The 9,985-nt window shown below is 57.2% G+C and overlaps 1 long non-coding RNA gene across 1 annotated transcript in view; it reads left to right on the top strand.

Annotated features, from left to right (window-relative positions):
- The first annotated feature begins 6,312 nt into the window (after positions 1–6,312).
- Positions 6,313–9,985, top strand: part of LOC135316845 (uncharacterized) — a 4,049-nt gene continuing 376 nt past the window's right edge. The window contains exons 1-2 of the long non-coding RNA XR_010376070.1: positions 6,313–6,400; positions 7,315–7,408. This is a non-coding gene — a long non-coding RNA (uncharacterized LOC135316845). The remainder of the gene's footprint in view (positions 6,401–7,314; positions 7,409–9,985) is intronic.

The following is a 9,985-nucleotide window of genomic DNA, read 5'->3' as shown; positions in this document are numbered from 1 at the left end:
GTTGTCTAGGAAGCGGTCCCCTTTGAGCAGGGGAACGGAGCGGGTTCCTCTGAAATATGACGGCAGCGTGCCCCGGGCAGGGCGGTTCCAGGCTGTGCGTGTCGTTGTGTAGCGCGTCTGTGTGTTTGGTGTTGGGTGCGTTTGACCTTCCTCGGGTCTCGGTTGTCCTTTGTTCCGTAGGATCGAGGCGGGTGCCTCGGCAGCGTTACTAGGGCCCGGCGAGGCCCTAGTCGTGGGCACGGCGCCCATCGGGCGCTTCTCTTTTGGCGTCGCAAGCTTCCGGCGTGGATCGTTTTGGCGTCTCGGGTGGTTCTGGCCGGCGGTCTTGTGCCGGGCCGTTCCCGGCCGCGTGAGCGGCTCTGTTAGCTAGCTGTCGCTTTTAGGGACTGGCACTTCTTCCTTGCGTCTTCAGGGGCTGAGGTCTTGAAGGCGGGCTGCTTGCTTGCGCATCCATCTCGCCAGTTTTGAGAGGAAGCGCTTGTCCCCGCCCACGAAGGTCTCGTCGTTTTGTGGCGTGGCGCTAGGAGCACGCTAGGGTTCTGCGCGTGCTCTTCCGGGATGGAGGTTTCCTGTACGTGCGTCGTCGGTCTCGCCGAGTGAGTCGGCTTGTTTTTTGAGGCGTGTTGTTGTTGGCGTTCCGTGTAGGGTTCGTCTGTGGTTGTGGTGTCTTGGCTTGGAGCCGCCCTGCCCGGGGGTGTCGAGTCAGGGCAAGGTGGCACGGGAGCGATGAGGGGCTATGGCTTATGTGTCAAAGTGCCTTGCTTCTTTGGGGGAAAAGATGTGTGGCCCTCTTAAATCGAGCGGCCGTTGTCAGTGGGTGAGGAAAAGAATTCCCACGGTGTTTTGTGGCCTCCCAGGGGCTGACGGTAGCTGTCTGGGAGAGGGAGCTCCTGCTTCAGCGGAGCAGAGAGCATCTCAGGGGCGTTCCGGCTTGGATGTGGGTCGGGCGTAGTGCTTGGTTTACGGTGTTTAGATGGCAGAGCAGGCCTAGCTGGGCTCTCGATGGGCTTGCTACCTGGGAACAAGGCCTGTGGAATGGCTAAGCTATTGCTGTTCATGGAGGGGACTTGTTTGATATTTTTGCAGATGCCGAGGGAGGAGTCGTGCAGGGTGACGGAGGAGGGCCGAGGATAGCGCTGTAAGCAGGTGAGTTGGTGCGTGGTGTATGTAGAAGGAAGTGGTGACTGATGGCTCTGTGAGTGCAACATGGCAATAATATTGGCGGGTGCATGTGGTGGGCCAAGCGGGATCCGGGCACCGGAGGGGAACTGCACGGGGTGAGCAATGTTAGGTGCGCTGAAGTAGCGATGTGTCTCTTTGGGGCTTTGCAGTTAGTCATGAATAACCCCTGTTTGGGTCTTGCAGGTGGTGGTCAAGCTTGAACGTGGCAGTTGGAACTGATGGCGTCCAGGCAGGTGAGCTGGTGAGGAAAAGGTGCGAGTCTTAGACGGGGATTGGTGTGGGTAGCTTGACAGTTCTGCAGCTTCTCAGCAGGTGCCTTTCTGCTTGGATTTTTGCAGGTGCCGCAATCGGCCATCAGAGGGGAGACGACGCATGGCGAAGAGAAGTCCGAGAAGGTGAGGCGATTGCGGTCAGGGCGGCGGTTCCGTACCAAGGTGTTGCGTGGCAAGCGGGTTGAAACGTTTCTGTTTGGTTTTTTAGATTGTATGTGGCTGCCCTTGGGACTGGATGCGCGTTTGAGGTGAGCTGGGTCGCAGAGGGGAGGGCGTGGGGCTGGTGTGGTTCGTTCTTCCTTTTTTGGCAGAGCGATGGTAACTTTGTGTATCCTGTGGTATCTCTAGGGACCGCAGGGGGTGGTGTTCGTCCTCGTCCGGAATGGGCACGGAGCAGCCGGGTGAGCGGAGCAGCTGGGCGCATCTGAGGTAGACGGATGCAGCGGCCTAGGTCTTTGTAGAGCGACGGGATGCTGACTGACAGGGCTGTTGTGTGGGGCTTGTGATTGTTTTTATTTTTCAGATGACAAAGAGGCAGCTGGTGACTGGAGGAGTGACGTGTGCTTGTCCTTCAGAAGGAAGGGAAGAGGGAGACTCTCGGCCCCTTGAAAGCTAAGTTGAGGCAACGGTGCTGGGGAAGGGGTTGGGGGAGCGAGGGCGGCACGGTTGGCTGTGGCAGGAAGGGGTTTTAAAGAGAGCGTAGGGGAGAGGGTTGTCTAGGAAGCGGTCCCCTTTGAGCAGGGGAACGGAGCGGGTTCCTCTGAAATATGACGGCAGCGTGCCCCGGGCAGGGCGGTTCCAGGCTGTGCGTGTCGTTGTGTAGCGCGTCTGTGTGTTTGGTGTTGGGTGCGTTTGACCTTCCTCGGGTCTCGGTTGTCCTTTGTTCCGTAGGATCGAGGCGGGTGCCTCGGCAGCGTTACTAGGGCCCGGCGAGGCCCTAGTCGTGGGCACGGCGCCCATCGGGCGCTTCTCTTTTGGCGTCGCAAGCTTCCGGCGTGGATCGTTTTGGCGTCTCGGGTGGTTCTGGCCGGCGGTCTTGTGCCGGGCCGTTCCCGGCCGCGTGAGCGGCTCTGTTAGCTAGCTGTCGCTTTTAGGGACTGGCACTTCTTCCTTGCGTCTTCAGGGGCTGAGGTCTTGAAGGCGGGCTGCTTGCTTGCGCATCCATCTCGCCAGTTTTGAGAGGAAGCGCTTGTCCCCGCCCACGAAGGTCTCGTCGTTTTGTGGCGTGGCGCTAGGAGCACGCTAGGGTTCTGCGCGTGCTCTTCCGGGATGGAGGTTTCCTGTACGTGCGTCGTCGGTCTCGCCGAGTGAGTCGGCTTGTTTTTTGAGGCGTGTTGTTGTTGGCGTTCCGTGTAGGGTTCGTCTGTGGTTGTGGTGTCTTGGCTTGGAGCCGCCCTGCCCGGGGGTGTCGAGTCAGGGCAAGGTGGCACGGGAGCGATGAGGGGCTATGGCTTATGTGTCAAAGTGCCTTGCTTCTTTGGGGGAAAAGATGTGTGGCCCTCTTAAATCGAGCGGCCGTTGTCAGTGGGTGAGGAAAAGAATTCCCACGGTGTTTTGTGGCCTCCCAGGGGCTGACGGTAGCTGTCTGGGAGAGGGAGCTCCTGCTTCAGCGGAGCAGAGAGCATCTCAGGGGCGTTCCGGCTTGGATGTGGGTCGGGCGTAGTGCTTGGTTTACGGTGTTTAGATGGCAGAGCAGGCCTAGCTGGGCTCTCGATGGGCTTGCTACCTGGGAACAAGGCCTGTGGAATGGCTAAGCTATTGCTGTTCATCGAGGGGACTTGTTTGATATTTTTGCAGATGCCGAGGGAGGAGTCGTGCAGGGTGACGGAGGAGGGCCGAGGATAGCGCTGTAAGCAGGTGAGTTGGTGCGTGGTGTATGTAGAAGGAAGTGGTGACTGATGGCTCTGTGAGTGCAACATGGCAATAATATTGGCGGGTGCATGTGGTGGGCCAAGCGGGATCCGGGCACCGGAGGGGAACTGCACGGGGTGAGCAATGTTAGGTGCGCTGAAGTAGCGATGTGTCTCTTTGGGGCTTTGCAGTTAGTCATGAATAACCCCTGTTTGGGTCTTGCAGGTGGTGGTCAAGCTTGAACGTGGCAGTTGGAACTGATGGCGTCCAGGCAGGTGAGCTGGTGAGGAAAAGGTGCGAGTCTTAGACGGGGATTGGTGTGGGTAGCTTGACAGTTCTGCAGCTTCTCAGCAGGTGCCTTTCTGCTTGGATTTTTGCAGGTGCCGCAATCGGCCATCAGAGGGGAGACGACGCATGGCGAAGAGAAGTCCGAGAAGGTGAGGCGATTGCGGTCAGGGCGGCGGTTCCGTACCAAGGTGTTGCGTGGCAAGCGGGTTGAAACGTTTCTGTTTGGTTTTTTAGATTGTATGTGGCTGCCCTTGGGACTGGATGCGCGTTTGAGGTGAGCTGGGTCGCAGAGGGGAGGGCGTGGGGCTGGTGTGGTTCGTTCTTCCTTTTTTGGCAGAGCGATGGTAACTTTGTGTATCCTGTGGTATCTCTAGGGACCGCAGGGGGTGGTGTTCGTCCTCGTCCGGAATGGGCACGGAGCAGCCGGGTGAGCGGAGCAGCTGGGCGCATCTGAGGTAGACGGATGCAGCGGCCTAGGTCTTTGTAGAGCGACGGGATGCTGACTGACAGGGCTGTTGTGTGGGGCTTGTGATTGTTTTTATTTTTCAGATGACAAAGAGGCAGCTGGTGACTGGAGGAGTGACGTGTGCTTGTCCTTCAGAAGGAAGGGAAGAGGGAGACTCTCGGCCCCTTGAAAGCTAAGTTGAGGCAACGGTGCTGGGGAAGGGGTTGGGGGAGCGAGGGCGGCACGGTTGGCTGTGGCAGGAAGGGGTTTTAAAGAGAGCGTAGGGGAGAGGGTTGTCTAGGAAGCGGTCCCCTTTGAGCAGGGGAACGGAGCGGGTTCCTCTGAAATATGACGGCAGCGTGCCCCGGGCAGGGCGGTTCCAGGCTGTGCGTGTCGTTGTGTAGCGCGTCTGTGTGTTTGGTGTTGGGTGCGTTTGACCTTCCTCGGGTCTCGGTTGTCCTTTGTTCCGTAGGATCGAGGCGGGTGCCTCGGCAGCGTTACTAGGGCCCGGCGAGGCCCTAGTCGTGGGCACGGCGCCCATCGGGCGCTTCTCTTTTGGCGTCGCAAGCTTCCGGCGTGGATCGTTTTGGCGTCTCGGGTGGTTCTGGCCGGCGGTCTTGTGCCGGGCCGTTCCCGGCCGCGTGAGCGGCTCTGTTAGCTAGCTGTCGCTTTTAGGGACTGGCACTTCTTCCTTGCGTCTTCAGGGGCTGAGGTCTTGAAGGCGGGCTGCTTGCTTGCGCATCCATCTCGCCAGTTTTGAGAGGAAGCGCTTGTCCCCGCCCACGAAGGTCTCGTCGTTTTGTGGCGTGGCGCTAGGAGCACGCTAGGGTTCTGCGCGTGCTCTTCCGGGATGGAGGTTTCCTGTACGTGCGTCGTCGGTCTCGCCGAGTGAGTCGGCTTGTTTTTTGAGGCGTGTTGTTGTTGGCGTTCCGTGTAGGGTTCGTCTGTGGTTGTGGTGTCTTGGCTTGGAGCCGCCCTGCCCGGGGGTGTCGAGTCAGGGCAAGGTGGCACGGGAGCGATGAGGGGCTATGGCTTATGTGTCAAAGTGCCTTGCTTCTTTGGGGGAAAAGATGTGTGGCCCTCTTAAATCGAGCGGCCGTTGTCAGTGGGTGAGGAAAAGAATTCCCACGGTGTTTTGTGGCCTCCCAGGGGCTGACGGTAGCTGTCTGGGAGAGGGAGCTCCTGCTTCAGCGGAGCAGAGAGCATCTCAGGGGCGTTCCGGCTTGGATGTGGGTCGGGCGTAGTGCTTGGTTTACGGTGTTTAGATGGCAGAGCAGGCCTAGCTGGGCTCTCGATGGGCTTGCTACCTGGGAACAAGGCCTGTGGAATGGCTAAGCTATTGCTGTTCATCGAGGGGACTTGTTTGATATTTTTGCAGATGCCGAGGGAGGAGTCGTGCAGGGTGACGGAGGAGGGCCGAGGATAGCGCTGTAAGCAGGTGAGTTGGTGCGTGGTGTATGTAGAAGGAAGTGGTGACTGATGGCTCTGTGAGTGCAACATGGCAATAATATTGGCGGGTGCATGTGGTGGGCCAAGCGGGATCCGGGCACCGGAGGGGAACTGCACGGGGTGAGCAATGTTAGGTGCGCTGAAGTAGCGATGTGTCTCTTTGGGGCTTTGCAGTTAGTCATGAATAACCCCTGTTTGGGTCTTGCAGGTGGTGGTCAAGCTTGAACGTGGCAGTTGGAACTGATGGCGTCCAGGCAGGTGAGCTGGTGAGGAAAAGGTGCGAGTCTTAGACGGGGATTGGTGTGGGTAGCTTGACAGTTCTGCAGCTTCTCAGCAGGTGCCTTTCTGCTTGGATTTTTGCAGGTGCCGCAATCGGCCATCAGAGGGGAGACGACGCATGGCGAAGAGAAGTCCGAGAAGGTGAGGCGATTGCGGTCAGGGCGGCGGTTCCGTACCAAGGTGTTGCGTGGCAAGCGGGTTGAAACGTTTCTGTTTGGTTTTTTAGATTGTATGTGGCTGCCCTTGGGACTGGATGCGCGTTTGAGGTGAGCTGGGTCGCAGAGGGGAGGGCGTGGGGCTGGTGTGGTTCGTTCTTCCTTTTTTGGCAGAGCGATGGTAACTTTGTGTATCCTGTGGTATCTCTAGGGACCGCAGGGGGTGGTGTTCGTCCTCGTCCGGAATGGGCACGGAGCAGCCGGGTGAGCGGAGCAGCTGGGCGCATCTGAGGTAGACGGATGCAGCGGCCTAGGTCTTTGTAGAGCGACGGGATGCTGACTGACAGGGCTGTTGTGTGGGGCTTGTGATTGTTTTTATTTTTCAGATGACAAAGAGGCAGCTGGTGACTGGAGGAGTGACGTGTGCTTGTCCTTCAGAAGGAAGGGAAGAGGGAGACTCTCGGCCCCTTGAAAGCTAAGTTGAGGCAACGGTGCTGGGGAAGGGGTTGGGGGAGCGAGGGCGGCACGGTTGGCTGTGGCAGGAAGGGGTTTTAAAGAGAGCGTAGGGGAGAGGGTTGTCTAGGAAGCGGTCCCCTTTGAGCAGGGGAACGGAGCGGGTTCCTCTGAAATATGACGGCAGCGTGCCCCGGGCAGGGCGGTTCCAGGCTGTGCGTGTCGTTGTGCAGCGCGTCTGTGTGTTTGGTGTTGGGTGCGTTTGACCTTCCTCGGGTCTCGGTTGTCCTTTGTTCTGTAGGATCGAGGCGGGTGCCTCGGCAGCGTTACTAGGGCCCGGCGAGGCCCTAGTCGTGGGCACGGCGCCCATCGGGCGCTTCTCTTTTGGCGTCGCAAGCTTCCGGCGTGGATCGTTTTGGCGTCTCGGGTGGTTCTGGCCGGCGGTCTTGTGCCGGGCCGTTCCCGGCCGCGTGAGCGGCTCTGTTAGCTAGCTGTCGCTTTTAGGGACTGGCACTTCTTCCTTGCGTCTTCAGGGGCTGAGGTCTTGAAGGCGGGCTGCTTGCTTGCGCATCCATCTCGCCAGTTTTGAGAGGAAGCGCTTGTCCCCGCCCACGAAGGTGTCGTCGTTTTGTGGCGTGGCGCTAGGAGCACGCTAGGGTTCTGCGCGTGCTCTTCCCGGATGGAGGTTTCCTGTACGTGCGTCGTCGGTCTCGCCGAGTGAGTCGGCTTGTTTTTTGAGGCGTGTTGTTGTTGGCGTTCCGTGTAGGGTTCGTCTGTGGTTGTGGTGTCTTGGCTTGGAGCCGCCCTGCCCGGGGGTGTCGAGTCAGGGCAAGGTGGCACGGGAGCGTTTGAGGTGAATTGGGTTGCAGAGAAGAGGGGTGTGCAGCTGGTGATTTTTTTTAGGAACTGCAATGGCCACTCTAGAGATAAAAACACATAGGGGCCGCAAAGGATGGTGACCGTCCAAGTCCAGCACGGGTAAGGAGCAGGTGAGAGGAGAAGCCAGGTGCACGTGAGGTGGGGGATGTTGCGGGGTAGGTCCTCGTGGAGCGATGTGGTGGTGACAACGCTATCGAGTGTGGATTGTTGTGGGGGTTTTTTTTAGGTGAAGGCATATATGTTCCTCCCTTAGGTAACCATCATCTTTGGGTGCCTGCACGCTACTAAATTTCCTCCGACACTTGTACGGTTGAATGCACATACTATTGTATCGGTGTATGTATATGCCTGCACACATTCCTCCAGCTCTTGTTTGTTGGAACATATCTATGTAGTTTCTATCGTGCAGTTCTTTATCGTTGTGTATCTGTATAGCTGTCCTGTGTGACTCGTGTGGCTGAGTGCGTGTACCTAGGCAGTTATCTCCGCTGTCTTGAACGGTTGCACATAGGTAGTGCTTGTTGTACCCTGTTTGCCTGTTGTAGTCGAGCGAACGTCCATAGTTAATCTACCACTGCGGCGTGGTGGAAGTATCCGCCCGTGTACATCATTGCTGCGTGCGATCGATTAGAGCCGGTGTGGTATCGTCGGATGTACATTCACGCATCCTTGCGTAGTGAGGTTGAGTGAATGCAGAAGTCAATATTGGCTGCCTGTGTTCTATGGGTGAATGTAGTTTGAAATAAACCAGGGACACGGGTAGCGACATATATTTTGTAGAAACCGTCTTTGATAACGTTGTGCAGCGTGGGGTGTTCATGGTGTTTTGAGGGTTGGGTTTGGTGGTGGTAACTAACAGCAAGCTTTTTCCACAGGATAAAAAAAAAAATTAGAATAAAAAAACCCCAGCTGGGGGATTTTTTTGTTTCTCCCCCGGCTGGGTTTTTTTTTCCCCGGTCCCGGCCGCTCTGCGAGGCGACGTTCATCGCCAACGTTTGGGCGGAGGTCAGGCTCTGGGACGGGGTTTTGGCAGGCAGGGCAATTTTTTGAGGCGCCTGGGAGCGGAGTTCCCAGGGAGCGCCGGAGGAGCAGGGTGACAGGTGGCGGACCGGCTCGGCGGAGAGGAAGGAGCGATAGACACGGCAGGCGGATGAGCGGTCCGTTGGAAGCCTTTGTGAGGTTGCCGGGTTGAATGCGTGCTTCGGTAGGGTCGCGAGGCTTGGCGGTACGGGGTTTTTTGCAGGCAGGGCCCTTTTTTGAGGCCCTGGGTTGTGTGGGTGAACGTAGGTATGGGACTACGTGCGTCCCTGGTACGTTGCAGTCCTTTGCATCTACCTCCTTTGATAGGGTTTTGCGGCGTGGGGTGTTCACGGTGTTTTGAGGGTTGGGTTTGGTGGTGGTAGCTAACAGCAAACTTTTCCACAGGATTAAAAAAGAAAAATTAGAATAAAAAACCCCCAGCTGGGGGATTTTTTTTTTCTCCCCCGGCTGGGTTTTTTTTTCCCCGGTCCCGGCCGCTCTGCGAGGCGACGTTCATCGCCAACGTTTGGGCGGAGGTCAGGCTCTGGGACGGGGTTTTGGCAGGCAGGGCAATTTTTTGAGGCGCCTGGGAGCAGAGTTCCCAGGGAGCGCCAGAGGAGCAGGGTGACAGGTGGTGGACCGGCTCGGCGGAGAAGAAGGAGCGATAGACACGGCGGGCGGATGAGCGGTCCGTTGGAAACCTTTGTGAGGTTGCCGGGTTGAATGTGTGTGTCAGTAGAGGTCTGATGTTTGGTGGTGTGGGGTGGTGTTGGAGATGTTCTTGTCGGGCTGAGATGCAGTCTTTGAAGAGGCTAAGAGATGGGGGATTTCTGAATCTGGGTTTTGTCTTCCATGGCTGGTGCTGGTTTCCCGAAGTGTTTATAGGCATTCTACAGCCAGTCTGTCAGGCAATGTGTAATAAGCACGTTTGGGCGGCTGTCCCGCTAGGCATAGGGTTTTGTGTGCCGTCTGGGTATACGGCATTGAAGGGGTGATGTTGGGATGTACGATACGATAGGTCTGGCTCGGTGCGGATGAAATCACATACGGTGGGTTTTGGGTATGGGGAGTTGGAGTAGGTGGCCATCGTTTAGGCGGGACAGCTTTAGAACGATGCGGGTTTACGGTCATTGCGGACGCCTAGGGCGTAAGGAAGTACCTTCGGTGCGGTTAGCGTATGTTATAAGGATGCCGGTTTGTCTGTCATAGGGGCGTTGAAGTCTAAGGTCCGCAGAGATGCGAGGAGGCGTGCTGTCAGACGATCGGTAGTACGCATCACGGAGGCAGTGTGGATTGGAAGAGGAGAAGTTATATTAGCAGAGCAGTAAGCAGACTACCTAAGGAGAGCGAGCTTTGTGCCTAAAGTAACAGGGTCTGAGGCTCAGTTGGCAAGCGCTTGCTAGGATCCTAAAGGAGTTACAGTTCTAGTATAATTAGAGGACTATTGAGTAAGAGGCGACCCAATTAGTAGGGATGGGAAGTATCAGACCTAGGGACGTAAAGTTATCCTTGCAGGGGAAGTGAATTACGGCAACGAGAGGAGACGGGTACCGCTCAGTAGACGAACGAACGGTAGAAATGGATTTATCCGGGGGAAAAAGGGGTTTAAGCGTAGGAGATGTTGTCCAGTACGGCGATCGTATTTGCTGTTACTAATAACTGCACAGGCCTAAGCGCTACCGCTTGGCCTCGGAGCAAGGACGAGATCGAAG

Source organism: Phalacrocorax carbo, chromosome 23 (genome assembly GCF_963921805.1).
Source record: "Phalacrocorax carbo chromosome 23, bPhaCar2.1, whole genome shotgun sequence".
NCBI lineage: Eukaryota > Metazoa > Chordata > Aves > Suliformes > Phalacrocoracidae > Phalacrocorax > Phalacrocorax carbo.
Note: the sequence above shows the minus strand (reverse complement) of the source record. Positions and strands in the feature narration are given on the sequence as shown.